The sequence below is a fragment of the Meleagris gallopavo genome, chromosome 8, assembly GCF_000146605.3.
Source record: "Meleagris gallopavo isolate NT-WF06-2002-E0010 breed Aviagen turkey brand Nicholas breeding stock chromosome 8, Turkey_5.1, whole genome shotgun sequence".
In the NCBI taxonomy this organism is placed as follows: Eukaryota; Metazoa; Chordata; class Aves; order Galliformes; family Phasianidae; genus Meleagris; species Meleagris gallopavo.
The window spans coordinates 25,342,983-25,357,666 of NC_015018.2; positions in this window are offsets into that span (position 1 = coordinate 25,342,983).

Genomic DNA, 14,684 nt, shown 5'->3' on the forward strand with positions numbered 1-14,684 from the left:
TGATTGCAGTGCAAACGTATCCTGTGCACAATATGTGGGTTACCAGGTAGATTTATGTCATGACTCAGGATGAGCCAATATCATAAGCAAATGTTAATGAAGGGTGGGATTTTCATTAGTTTCTCTGTATTGACCTATTTCACTTCCTATCCAAGGCAGCAGCTAAAGAGAGCTGGCCTAAATGGATCGGTGTTCTGCAGCCCAGAATCGTGATCCAGGGCTGGAGAGAGCCCCGTTCTCCCTAGGGTGCTGTTCTCATCTGACATTATGACAAATAGTCCTAGGCTCCTTCTGTATTAAAAATAAAAGCCTTGAACTTGCATATTTCCTTATGGAAAAAATAGCTATCTTGGGATCCTGCTTATACAACTGGAACAACTTTTGTTCTCCACCCCACCTAAAGACAAGCAAAAGGCTTTTATGTTCTCTAAGTTATTAATGAGCGGGGCTTCCTCTGCTGAGAGGATGTTTGGAGCACTGCTAAAATCTCTGCTCAGGTCCCTCAAACTGGGACAAGTGATCTTACATCACCTTCCTGAGCTAATTGCCAGCCATTAAAAGACACATTTTTAGTAACACCTTTTGCCAAATTATCCTCTGCCTTTGCCTGCTTCATCATAGCACTTTTTTACAGGTAAACAGCTCTCTGCTCTCTAAGGAGTAGAATTAAGTGGCTTTATGACATTTTAAAAAGGGAGAGACATTAATTTGTGCTCCCTGTTCTACCTTCCATTTAAAAAAGGAAAATAACTGGGCAGTTTCTGGAGACTGGTGCCCAGAAGGAGATAGTGTGAGATGATCTAACCCATTAAATCAAAGGAAAGTTGGACAAAGGAGTGACTTGCTCAGGGACAGATAAAAATTATCCCAAACTGAAGGCAGACTCAGTAACAAAGCACTGGTCTGACAGCCAGTCCACCCTTTCTGCAAACATTATGCAGCAGGTAACAGAGCTATGCTCATGAATCATTGCCTTGTTTATTTAAAATAAATAAATAAATATCTGACAGCAGTGATGGAGTGACTGAGCAGGCGTTCAGCTTGCCTGCTGCATCCTGGGAAAGCCCTGCACAGCAGGGAGAGAGGAACAGCACCCACGGCCTGCAGTGCCACGCGAGCTCTGGCAGGTGGGTTTTTTAGGGTCGAAGGAGTTTCTGTGCAACTGAGAAGCAGAAGTGGTTTGGATTTTCCTATGTTGAAGCCTTCCTGTCTCTATTCTCATTTCATGTGTAATTAAGGGATTTTTTAAAAGAAAGTACACCAGAGAAACCCTAACAACTGAGCCCTGCTGTGCATAACACTGGGTCTACCTCAAGTGATGCTGTGGATGAAGAAACGTTTTTCCATCTGCCTTTTCTCTGCTCACATAGTAGTCTTTGTCCTTCTGCTTTGGCATGTGGGCTAAGGGGAGCTCAAAGTGCCCCACGTAGCTTCCAGCCGGGGGGAAGTGTGGCTGTATGCCAGCTGTGGGCTGCTTGGACGGGGTCACGGGGCTGCAGTGCGAGGGCTGAGCTGGCTGAGCTTGTTCTGCGAGAGGCGGATGCTCACCGGGGTTTGCTGGAGGGTGAGGTAGAGCTTTGTATTGTGAATATACTGGGAGTCCCAGCCTGCACCACCCTGCTTGTGGAGGATGCTGGATCCATCTACACAGGCGTTACAAACTGCCACTAGCTTTATCACCACAAACTCTTCACGGTGTGATGCAAAGTCATCTTGGTGATAGCTCTGAATACTCTTCATGTTCACGTATAACTAACTACTCCACCATCCCTTTGAATTCTCCACTGCTGTGTACAAGATTTCTGCAGAGCATCCTAGGTTGTAAAAGGCTTAAGACGGAAATGGTCTTTCGGATCAGTGTTTATGCAGCACCTGGCTTCCTGCCAGTCTGGCCAAAGACTGGAATCCCTTCATATTTCCACATCAGAGAAAGGTTAATCATAACAACCTTCAGCCTCTCACATGTCTAGGTGATGAATCCTTCCCACACCTCTGTAGGACCAGTGCATGTAGATCAGTCTTGGGGTGTGATGCCACAGTGCCCCAGAATTAAAAGTTCACAGGCTGAGAACTCTGAGAAACACTGCCCCTTTGCATAGGTAGGAAAACTGATATACAGGGAGGGGAGAAGATCACGTGCATATAACCAGCTGGAGCGAACTGCACTGATCAGGCCTCTGTGCTCCAACCAGGTGTGTGGCTGCCCTGCATCTCCCCAACATGGTGTCATAATGATGGCCATGCCATGCCATCCCAACCCCAGCAAGCAGCCAGTGGCTTCATCCCAGCACACTGCTCTTTTGCAAAGGAAGCAGCAGCACAGTCAGGAAGCAGCAGACGAGCCTGGTTAGTCTGCTGTGACAGAGGTCCACCCAACAGGGCCCGGCCCCAGGTGGGAACCTAGTGATAAGTGCTTAGTGCTCACATTGCCTGTCTGTAACTGCAGCCAGTAGCTCTTTGAAACATACAACTTGCCAAAGTGGGTTAACAGGAACAGTGTAATAGGAGGGATTAAGTCTGGCTATGATCCTGCCATCTGCTATTTCCTACACCTCCTCCTGGTACATGTCCTGGCACCAAGAGAAGCAGCACTGACCTGTGGAAGAAGTGAGCTGGCTACACAGGGATGTTGGTGCCTGGAAACTTGGGTCACCTTGCAGGTCCTCAGTGTGCTTTAATGATTCCCACCTCTATTTTTTGGCCATTTAGCACCATTTTTGCTAGAGTCCATCTACATCCACTTCTCCCATCTGGGATGCAGGGTTACCGTTCCACAGGGAATGGGAAGCCAGCAGGCATGGAATTATGGGATGTGGGCAGGGGCCAAGGCAGATCCAGCGCAGCTGCAGCAGCTCCATCTATGAGAGAAGCCCAGCTCCTGCCTCTCTGTAAGGGTGTGGGTGTTTCTGGGAAACCAAAGCTCATCCCCATGTATAGGAGGTGGAGGCTCAGCTGGAGGAAGAAGAATTTTACAGCCAGCACCTGGTTCTGCCTGCACCGCGTTATGAAACGTGCCATGCACCAGTGTCAGCTCTGCTGACCTCAAAAATGCAAAAGTTCTGAGTCAACCACTTCCCTTGTTCCCCCAGTGTGAGGTTTCCATGCAAAGAGTGTTCTGGTGTTCTCATTTCCTTCTTCTGTCAAGGACTGCAGGAGACACACTTTGCAGGTGTCCTCCATCAGAACAGCTGCAGTGAGGTAGCTGGGTTGTGGGAGCACCCCATAAGCTAACTGAGAACCTACTAATTGAGAACCTGCCAGCCAGACTATGAGTGTGTAGTCAGATACAGGCTTCCAGGGTTCCACAGCAACAGGAGGATGTGTGGTGGGTGGCAAAGTGTTGTATGATAGTAGGAAGGCTGGGCAAGGGCATTCAGTATAGCTCTGTCTGTAAGGCTGCATCCTCCTCCACTTGGTGGTCTGGTCCCTGCTTCCCTGAGAAAGATGGATGAGAGTACCTATGGGTACAGGAGCAGGAAGGCATCTGGATTGGAAGGAGTTGGGTTGTTTAATAAGCATGTGTTTTTAGCACTTAGGGATGACTTGGAAATGGCAGGTCCTTATCAGGAGCTTGTCTTGAATGATCCAGAATCTTCTGATAGATGTTTACTGTAAAGTAGAGCATTCTCCATAGAGCAATTTCCTCCACAGCACCTTAAATATTTAGATTGGGTGCTTTGTGCATTACCGGGACTCCAGACAGACAAGTCCTGGTTGAGTGGGTGCAGCATGTGTGATGGCCCAGGTGCCAGAGGGACATGGGCTTGCCCTGGGGCATTCTCAGGGACACTGAGGTTTCCAGCCTTATTGCACCATATGGATTTCTCTTATGTTTTTTTTGTTTGTTTGTTCTGTAAGAAAGTATAACTTCATTTCTACATTTTATTCTGTGAATTTGGGTGAAGTTCTGTTTTCTTGTTCACTTGATATCATCTATCTGACATGGCTCCGCTGCAGTTAATATTTGTTCTCTGGGACATCTAAAACAAATACTGCATGACTTTATCCCCAGCCCCTCAACATATCTGTCTATATTAGCACCTCTAGGCTGGTTTAACATGGCTTATCTGCAGATTTCTGTTTAGTTTGAATTTTGCAACTGACACAAAGCCCTGTTGATGTCAGAAAGAGAGCCATGAGCAGTTTGAATGAGAGGGAACATGTCACCACACAGCCTTTCTGCTCAGCGCTTTTAAGACTCTGCTCTATGTTAACCTGTCTGCACTTGGACTGCAAGCCCCTTTATTTCCTGCACGCTTTCTCTGCAGGATTGCTGGTAATGCTCATGGATCAATAGGGCATTTGTACCCTTCCACCTTCCCCAGGTGTTCCCTTCCATCTGACAGCAGCAAACATGTTTTGAACAAAGCACAGAGGGTCGGCCCACTCGCGCTGGCTGATGAGGTGCTATGAATTAGTTGGCAGGTTTTAATCCGGTAAAGCCTAGTTAACACTGTCCTTGTGCAGTAAGCTGATTATGATAAATAAGCATGCTGTGTCTTAGCAGACGCCTGAAATCAGATCAACCAAATGCAGTTAGACTGGCCAGGAGGCTTTTTCTTTTTTCTTTTTTCTTTTTTTTTTTTCTTCCTTTTTTTCCACCCTCCTTTCTTTTTAAATCCCACAGCAGTAAGGCTGCGCTGGCTTTCAGTGAGCTTCACACAGGATCTGGCACTGAGAGGAGCTCTGGGAGCTCCCATGAAGCCCTGGCAGCCTCCATCTTGTCTAGGATGGAGATGGGGGACAGCTATGGGAGCTGCACGACACAGGTGACTGCAGTGAGCTCAGTGTTGCTCCTGCAGCCCTATCACGCGTGAGGCAGGGGGCAGGCAGAGTGTGTTGGATCTTGTCTTGCAATTTCAGGGAAGCTTCTGGCTTCCTAGAGAGCAAAACATCCTGGCACACACTGAGAGTTGCTCTTTGGGATTCCATGCCCCCTGCACCAGGATGCTGTGGACTGCTGTCCCTGCTCGGCGAGGCCTTTGTGAATGGGGAAGATCTCAGAGTCCAACCAGCAGTTCTCTGCCTATGGCCATCCCATCCCCTGCAGCTCATCGTGTGGCCGTGTCTCTGCAGACACCGCAGGCCCATGGGGAGGGTTCCCAGCACCAAGAAGGGCTCCAGAGTAAGAATTCCAGCATTTCATGTCTGAATGCCAGCTCTGTTGAGTGCTAGGGAGAATAAAGCTCCCATTTAGGATATTGCTGCTGTCTGAGAGGCTTTAGGGATTGTTAAAACTCTTGTCTCTAAGGAAATAGTCTGGCTTCATCTGTTGCCAATTAGAGCCACAGGGCCTGGGCTGAGTACTTGCACCTCACTATTGACCCTGTCCAGCGCAGAGATGCACGTGGTGGTCATATAGGAGCTGAGAAAGGAATGAAACCCTCCCCCCATGAGAAGTGCTTATGGAATCACTGTCACTGAAGGTGTTCAAGAAAAGGGTAGATGTTGCACTGAGTGACATGGCTTAGTGGGCATGGTGGGAATGGGTTGGTAATTGGACTAGATTCTTAGTGATCTTTTCCAACCTTAATGATTCTATGATTCTAAGTGGAGAAGTTTGGGATAGGCAGGAAGGACCTGGCATCATCTGGCTCAGCACTGGCCCAAATTAGGGCTTCCCATGGGAGCTGGGGGCCAGGAGAGGGCAATCAACATAAGGCTTGGGGGTCCCTCACAATGGCAGATCTGTTGTTTGACCAAACCAGCTCCTTTCTGACTTCTCTGGCCTTGGAGCCGTTGTGGCCACTGCACTTTGCAATGATCTTCGAGTTTTGAAAGCCCCAAGGTTATTCTCCCTTTCCATCATTTTTGGGAGTGCAAGAAAACCTAGAACACCATCAAGCCACAAGGAAAGAAGGAGAAGTGAAACATCTCGCTTGTTAGATCTGGTTGCCTCAGGGGTATTAAAACAGTATTGAAATAGGAAGAAGGATACATCCGGCCAGCAGCCAAGCAGGTCTTGTGAGTGGCCCTGCTCTGCTTTAGATGTCTCTCATCACTTGAGCCCCACAGTTGGCACTGTGGCCCACACCTGCCTGGCCATGCCTCCTCCCCCAGCGCCAGCTCCCTTGTTCACCTCCCTGGTCCCATTCTGTGAGCAGGTGTTGACTCCTCTGTGGTCTCGCTCCCCTGATTTTTCTCAGTTCTTTATGAAACCAGAACAGGCATACAGCCAGGTCATCGGGGAGCTGCGCAGGCTGCCCATGCTGGGTGGAGAGCTGCTTTGGGAAGATACCAGTATGATGTGAGGGGGCACAGAGTATCTCATTTCTGCATGCTGCCACATTGAGGAGAGACGCATGGAGGGATGTGGCTTCTGCAGTGCTTCGCTGTATTGTTTCCCCCAAGCTTTACTAAGCAGGGGGGGAAATGGAGAGATCTTCACAGAGTCCTGAGGCTTCAAAGGGAGCTCAGATAACCCTAGGCAGGTGGTTTGTTTGGGATTCCAAAAGGGGCTTGCATGGAAGAGGTCCCAGAAGGGGACCTCTGAGTTCCTGACCTCAAGTAATCTCCCTTCTCACCCTTTCTTTATCCACAAACGTGCAGGAGCAGAGGACAGTATCAGCAGTGGAGAATCCCACACCACAGGAAAACTCAGGTCTCAGCAATGCCTGCTCCTGGCAGAGGAATTTCTGATAGTGAACATCGGGCCTACTTGGATTTTGGGTTCTTTGGTGCTGCATTTCTCCAGCCAATTAATTACTGTAATGAGGGTGATGCTCTTATCAGATGCAGCAGGAGAGCAAGGGGATGAAACAAAGGGTAGACTAATGCGTGAACGATGTTTTCCTATGGAAAGACAAGGGGACTCCAGGAGGTGGTGTAGATCAGAGGTCCCCATACATAGAGGGGCATGCAGCCCCCACCTGGGCCGCAAATACATGATGTGTATACACAAGAGCTCCAGCTGGTTGCTCGCAGAGCTACTGCAGGCGGTGGGTCTGGGGGCAGAAAAGACAGTGTGGGTGGGTGGGTGATGAAATGCACACCCTCACCCTGCTGCTGGCTTGCAACATACCTGAGATCAGACAAACAGATGGAGGGACCTTGTGACTAACCCCACACCTGTCTGCTGAGCCCCACTGCCTGTTTTTGGGCTGGGTGAGCCCCATGGTGTGGCAGGAGGACACTCAGAGCCAGGCACTCTGTGCCAGGGCCTTGTGGCCGTGATTTGAGCCACATGTAGCAGTGAGGAGCAACTCTTTGGAGTGTGTGATGGTGTAGAATAAAGGCGTGTGGGTGGCTGGGGGTGTTAATGCTGGCAGTAATTCCCAGCTCTGTGACAATGAGGCACTGATTGCATCGCACACGCTGGGCCGGATCCGGCATTGCTCCTCTTGCTGGAAACAACTGATGAAAGCAATGGGAACTGCTATCTGAGATCGCGACTGTGGGATCAGGGACATGATGACACTCTGCTTTTCTTATCATGTTATCTCTGGCTCTTTCCACTACTTGAAAAGTTCCACCCTGAGCTCACAAAGAGTACAAAGCACCCCTGAGAGCTGCACAAGCCCCAAGCATCCTTTATGCCAGCTGCTGGTCAGTGCTTAGCTGGATGTGCAAGCACAGCTGTGCTGGGCTTTCTGTTTGCCTTCAGTACACAAAAGTAGTTTCTCCTGCTCAGTAGAGGAGACATGAGTACCCTCCCTCTGGCCATTTCATTCAAGGGGAGTAAAAAGAAGCTGAGGAGTGTGGTCTGCATGGAACTGGAGCTATTTTAACAGCTGTCAGTCTCAAGTGTGCTGCAGTCACAGCAAATAAAGGAAATCAAATTTCTTCCCTTTTTTCTCTGTTGTCTGAGTATCCAGCTCTGCAGGGGATAAGGAGATTGGGGAACCAAGAGATACAGGTAATCAGGAGGTGGGGCTCAGAGACATGGAGGACCAGGAGTTGGGTGGCCGCTGCTGCCCACCCAGCACACAGCTCTACCAGGCAGCTCTGCTTCTCCTTCTCCATTTCTCTTCTGTAAGCACATAGATCTTTTTTGTGGGTTCCCTGTAGATGCTCCTGCACACTTTCCTTTCTCACTTGTCATTTCAAGTATCAGCTGTTTTGACGGCATGTTACAAATTTGACCTAAAAATATTCATCTAGTTTACAGCTGGTGCTTCAGGTACTCAGGAGGGGGCCCGTGTCAGTGCTTCCATGGCTGTAGTCATGGAGGAGCTGCATTCCCAGGGGAGCACACCAGCTCAACCCATTAAAGGATGTGCTCCTTCCACCTACTTGTTTCACAGTGACAGAAGGACAAGTCTAAATTATTACAAACATGGCTTATTTGCAGTTACCAGGCAGTGAGCTGCTAATACATTTTGACCTGTGTGCCTAAAGATGGGACAGGCATGTGATCCTTGCATCTCCAGATCATGTATGTCATTTCATAGTCCTTAAGGTATGACAATCTGGTCTGATTATTCCCAAGCCAACCCCCACAACTTGTGCTTGATGACAATGTTTCTTGACTTGAAGGAGAGGGAAACTCCACCACTTCCTTCGTAGCTTGTCCCAATGGTTTGTCATCCTTACTTCCAAAAATGTGAGTCTCATTTCTCCCGTGAGCTTGTTTGACTCTGGCTCCCCTTACAACAGTTTGTGCTGGCCTCACCCACTGTGTGCAGTGCAAGCAGGGCAGTTGAGTTAGAGTGTTTCAAGTAGAATCTCTGGTAATTCCATACCATTTTCTATAGAACTGCAGCCTATTTTCTGCAGGGAAGTGGTGGGCAAAATCCCCTATATTAGCTGGTGAGCAATAGCCCTTCTCACTCAGAAGGCCTGACCTCCATGCTTTCTTCGCTCTCTGCCTCTGATTCTGTCGCAAGTTTTCTTCTGCAGTTAATTTAGAGGGAATCCCCTGCTGGAGGAAGGAAACAAAAATAGAACATTCCTTTTTGGGAATATGCACTACATAACTAATCACACTGTGACTGCATTGTTGGGAGAAATGATTTTGGAAATCAGTCCCACAGAAACCCACAGCCAGAGCATCTCTAGTTCTGCAGAATCAGCTGGCTGGCAGCTGCTGTATAGATGCAGCCCAATCCTTCTCTGTGATAGCAAAAGACAGTGCCTCAGTATGAGCTGAGTTACTGTCCGTTTTATAAATCCTTTGCAGTGCACATTGCAGTAAAACAACCTTGCTATTAGTTACACAGGCAGAAGCAAAATCTAAGTGTGACATCAGCTCTGTCTCTGCTTCCAGAGCCTTTCTTAAATTCTCTTCTAAGTGCATGGAAGAGAAAAAAAAAAGTCTGATGAGTGGAAAGAGAGAATTCCCATATCTTCACGTGTTTGCTGTGCAGCAGTGGGGCTGAAGGCACAAGTGGAGCTATCAGCATTGTACGGTAAGGGAATATCAACACAACTGCTGTGACTAATGGGCTTCATCTCCCACTGACCTGCTTTTGCTAGAATGCTAAGGCAATGGTATCTGACACAACAGCAATGCACTGTCTCATAATCCCACATGTCAGGATCAAAACTGGTGTCAGCCATCCCTCTGGTTTGTCTCACACAGATGCCTGGACTTGAGTAGGGGAAACACCTGCAGCAGAGTCCTTAGTGAGCACCCACCACGAGGCTGGGCTTCTGGCTGTGCAGGCACATCCTCCTGCAGAGAACCCCATATGTCAGTTCACCTCCTGCTCCCCTGTCCTTGTCTGCCTGGCCAGCAGTGTGGCAGACACTGTGGCTTCTCTTCCTTCTTCTCAAGTTCAGCCTGTCCAGGACATCATTATCTGTTGGGACAAGGCGTTTCTCGCTGTAGTTTCAGGACTGGCTCCAGGACAGGTGCCTGTGTTCTCCCTGTCACTGAGATGTATGCAGTGATCTGTTGCTCTCAGTTCTCACCTTCTCACAGATGCTGCCAAATTTTTTCCTTTATCATCCTAATTTCAACTGTTTGTTTTCCACTGTTATGGAAGGCTTTAACTTTAATGTTGAAAACCCCAAACGGATGCTTTAACACCTGGCTGCAGAGCATCCAGTGCCGTTTCCTGACTCACCCCATGAGAAGTATGCCACCCACACCACGCTGTCCCTGGGCTCACTGGTGTGTCCCACAGATCTCCACCCATCACCCAGAGCCTGCTGCATGCATCCCGTGAGTACCAAGCTGGGAGCGTGGCTGCGCAGCCCCAGGCCCCTTCCTGGCTTCCAGCTCCTTTGCAGAGCAAAATCGAGCCTTTGTCCTGCTCTGCATCATGGGGCTGGGTTTCCTGCAGCCAGGGACAATGCCCTGTTGTTCAGGGCCAGCCTGCAGCCAGGGGCCGTGCTTCCAGCACCTCCCCATACCATCCCCTGCTGCCTACTCACAAATGTGAGTACTTCTTGTGGGGAAGGATCCCAACCTGCCGCAGGTGAGGGGCTCTGAAACATGAGATGATGGGACTGAACCCTTTGGGAACAGTGGTCCTCCCTGGGTCGGTTTGAGGAGAGCAAAGGGTGAAACGTTTGTTTCATGCCAGAGTTCTTGCACCTCTGCTTGCAGCCCTGTAAGAGCTCTGGGTCCCTATGATGGGAGACCTTGGGAAGCCAAGGTAGGAGTGGGGAGCAGACGCTTTGCCTGCCCTTGGTAATTACTGTGGGGTACTGCCAACATGTGCAAACAGCTCTCCTGTGGTTTCTCTCCTCTTTAAACACATTCACAGAAAGTACATAGGCATGCTGACCTCGTGACATGGCAGTTACCATATGGTGCCAGCATATGGGAAGCGTGCTCCCAGCTGTGACTGTCATCCTGCTGCTGCACTACAACACTCTGTTCCTTTTGTCTTCCCACAGGATGAAGGGGAGCCCCAGGAAGCTCTGTCTCTTCCCACTCTATGGGTGTTTTTTGGCAGGAAACCTGTGTTGGAGAAGGCTGTGCAACCCATGTCAGAGTAGATCAGGGGGTCCTGTCACCATGAGTTAACAGCCAGGTGCAGTACCAGGCACAGCCCTGAAACAGGCTCATGTTATAACATGTATTTTACTCCCAGGAAAATTGTGGGAGCTCTTAGTCTGTTCCCAGGGTTGTGAGCATTAAAGCAGTATGATGGGCATACCATGGCAGTGCAGTGATGGGTTTCTCTGAGATTGATCTCTCCAGGTGGAAATGCTCCTAATGGCAAGGCTGCTTTGTGCCTGAGATCAGGTAACCAAGATTTTTCCAAATCAGTCCAAGCAAAGAGCTTTTCAATTTCCTGGTGGATAAGAGGTGCATTATAAACAATCAAAAGCTGTCAGTGATTCAAGGAGTGCAAGGGAATTGATGTTGTCAGTGCTGGTAGCCACGGCTGAGGATGGCCCCAGAGATCCTTCCCCATGAGAGCTCTCCATCCAGGTGTGTTTCCCAAGTGGGTTTTGGGAAGGACTGGGGAGAGGCTTCCACCTAAATGTATGAGTAATAGGAAACTGTAGCAAAGCCTCATCTTATGAGCAGCACTGCATTGGGAAGTTTCCAATACAAATTTGATTTGAGAGAAGTAATGTGCTGCTCTGCACCCCTGCACGTGTGATGATACTGGTCCCATTCGCTGCTCCTTGGGTCCTGTGAGTCTCTCAGCCCTCCCTTCTTATGGAAGCAAATGCATTGTTCTCTACAACTACTTGGAAGGAGGTTGCAACAAGCTGAGGATCAGCCCCTTTTCTCAAGTGACTAGTGATGGCACAAGAGATAATGGCCTGAAGTTGCACCAGGGGATGTTCAGTTTGGCTATTAGGAACAATTTCTTCTCAGAAAGAGCAGTGAGGCACTGGCACAGGCTGCACAGGGAGGGAGAGGTCACCGTTCCTGGGGGTGTTCAGGAAACATGGAGATGTGGCACCGAGGGATGTGGTCAGTGGGCATGGTGGGGGTAGGCTGATGATTGCACTGGCTGACCTTAGTGGTCTCTTCCAACCTTAAAGTTTCTATAATTCTGTGATTCTATGGTAACATTTGGATATTTAACTCGTCTTAAATGAATGCCGTATGTTATTTTTTACTTCCACATTTACTTCAGCTTAAATACAGCTCTGTATTTTACAGCGTTAGCATGTGATACCCTCCTAATTTGCTGTAAAATGTCTGCAATTCTGGAGTTGAACACAGCAGAACAAGGTCTGTAGCAAGCTGAAAGTGATGGGGAAGCTATATTTCATAAAGATGCCCAAGTGGGCTGTGCCATCAAAATGATACAACATGGAAGCCACATCCTGCCGGTTTGGCTAATCCATCAAAGAGCTTTCAGTGTTTTCCCTTGGAGTAACAGCTTTAAATTTTAATAAGCTGTAGTGTACTTTCACCGGATGTCATAAGCTGATACAAAGTTTAAATGAGGCTAAGCAAGCGGGAGCCCAGGAGAAATGAGCATGAGACGTAAATTATTTCCTCTCTTTTTACAAGTTCATTTCATTAGGATTATTTTTGAAAGAAAAAAAATCGAGACACTATTTTTTTCCCCTTCTCTGGATGTTTTGATGTCAGTGGAGGAAGGCAACAATCAAAGTAGTCAGAGTGCAGCTTTAGAGGGGCAGACATGTGGGAAAAGTGCCAGCCCCATCCCTGAAGATGCCCATGGCCAGGTTGGATGGTGGCCTGATCTGGTGAGTGGCACTGGGTTGGAGCTGGGTGGGCTTTAAGGTCATTTCCAACCCAACGTTTCTGTGATTCTATGAAGCTTACAACAAACTGTGGAGCTGCCTTGTTTTTCTTCTTCTTGCAATGCTATGGAAAAATGAGGTGTAATATTTTTTTTACCGAGTGTGATGATTTTGTTTGTTTATATCCGTGTAGCCCACTGAAATGACTCCAAAACATTCAAAGCTAAAAACATGAGCTGCTCCATTTTAAGCTTAAAAAGTCATTTCTGTGCTCAGGAGCTGTACTCATTCTCAGTGGAGTGGGCATAGTAACACACGCTGTGTGGTGGATTATATTTACGTGATTATACCCTCCAGGCAACAACCTGGTGCTTAAGAAATGAGTCAGTCAGAAAGACCAACGCAGAGAGAATCAGATTTAGTGATGATAAGATTAGCTTGCAGAAGATCTGGACCAAAGTAACCAGCGTTTCTCTGAGATATGTTTGTCCAAACAGTCAATTAAACTGCCCGTATGAGAAAATCTTGAGACATTTGATGGCTCCCTGCAGTCTGAGGAGGCAGTAACCACACGAGGATGGGGACGTGCTGCACTGATGGATGGGGCAGGTGGGCAGGAGCAGCAGCAGATGTGGGTCAGAGCCCAGCCAGGCTTGCGATGGCCATAGGCAGAGGGCTGGAAGAGGCTCCTGGGAAACACACACAGGGCAAGGGAAGAGGGGACAAGAAGGCAAGAAATGCGTGCAGGGAAACAGCAGCAGGAAGAGGAAAGAACAAATGAGAACTGGCAAGTTGATAAAAGAACAAAAGGGCTTTGTCTCACACTAAAGACAGCTAACTACAGAAATAGTAGCTACCCCAGGGATGGCTGCAAAAAGGAAGATCTTTACACTCATAACTGGTTCCTGCAAGTGCTCATCATTACAGCTCACAAGCATCGTGGCTGTGGAAGGCGAGTGGAGAAAATCAGCCTTGATGTGCAGAGAGCTGGTGATGTGAGGCTCTGTGTGTTCCTCCTGCACCCTGACAGTGGCTGCTGACTGCAGTTCGCAGCAGCCAGGGGAGTCACGTAGGCATGAGTCAGGTAGAAAGCAGGCATAAGGCTGACATTCAGTGCCAGCCTGATTTTCAGAAGTGCTGAGTGCAGACTACTCCCATTCAGACCATGCACTGTTTCCCAGTTCTGCTCTGTGGCAGCAGAGCTGGGAATGTAAAACAGATCTGAGAGATGCTGGGTCTGCAGAACACTGAAATCCAGTTTGTTCTTCCAAAATGAGTGGTTTGTGGCATGCATTTCCATTATCTAATGAGCTATTTTTATTGAAAATGCCCTATCACTTACTAGTTTTTTCACTTGTTCTCTGGAGAAAAAAAAGTAGTTCCAGTTCAACAACAGATCACATCTATGGTGCCAGAAGGTGAGGGGGATGATTGCCACTCAGCACAATCTGTATCTGGTAGCACATTTCACCTTCCAGAATTAGATTTGACCATGGGTTATTCTGTCGCGACTGGGACAAATTTGTAACGGGATGGATTTGTTCATGATCCAATCTGTTCGGATGGAATTTAGCACTGGTGAGCAAATCGTGTCACCGATGCGATCGCAGTGTTGCAGCCTCCTATTGGCATTGCTCAGCCGTCCCCAGCCACTGGGATGGCTTCACCCAGCTCCCAGCTGCCATGCAGAGTCCTAGAATCATAGAATGGCTTGGGTTGGTATCAGCACACACTTCTCTGACTGCTTGTGCCGTGAGCGTTTTGACATCAACCGCTCCAAATTAGAAAGTGATGTTACGGGAAACTTAGTAACAGCACAGAAATGCCAACACATCCTCTCTGTCGCCTCGTACTATGCTTTGTTCATCCAAAGAATGGCTTGGACTTCACAACCACCTGGAGGATGAGTGCTGTGTTATGCCCCAGGAGGGATGTGGTGCACCTCGAGCCCCAGATTAAGACACAGTGACATGTAGGGTGCTTCCTCTGTATCACCTCCCTGGCAGATCCCCTGGGGGACAGTTGATCTGCCTTCCCCTGGGCCTCCTTAGGCTTCATCTCCCTTTTGCTGTGGTTTGGGGTTAGCACTGTGGTTTGTAGGGCATGCACCCAGCACC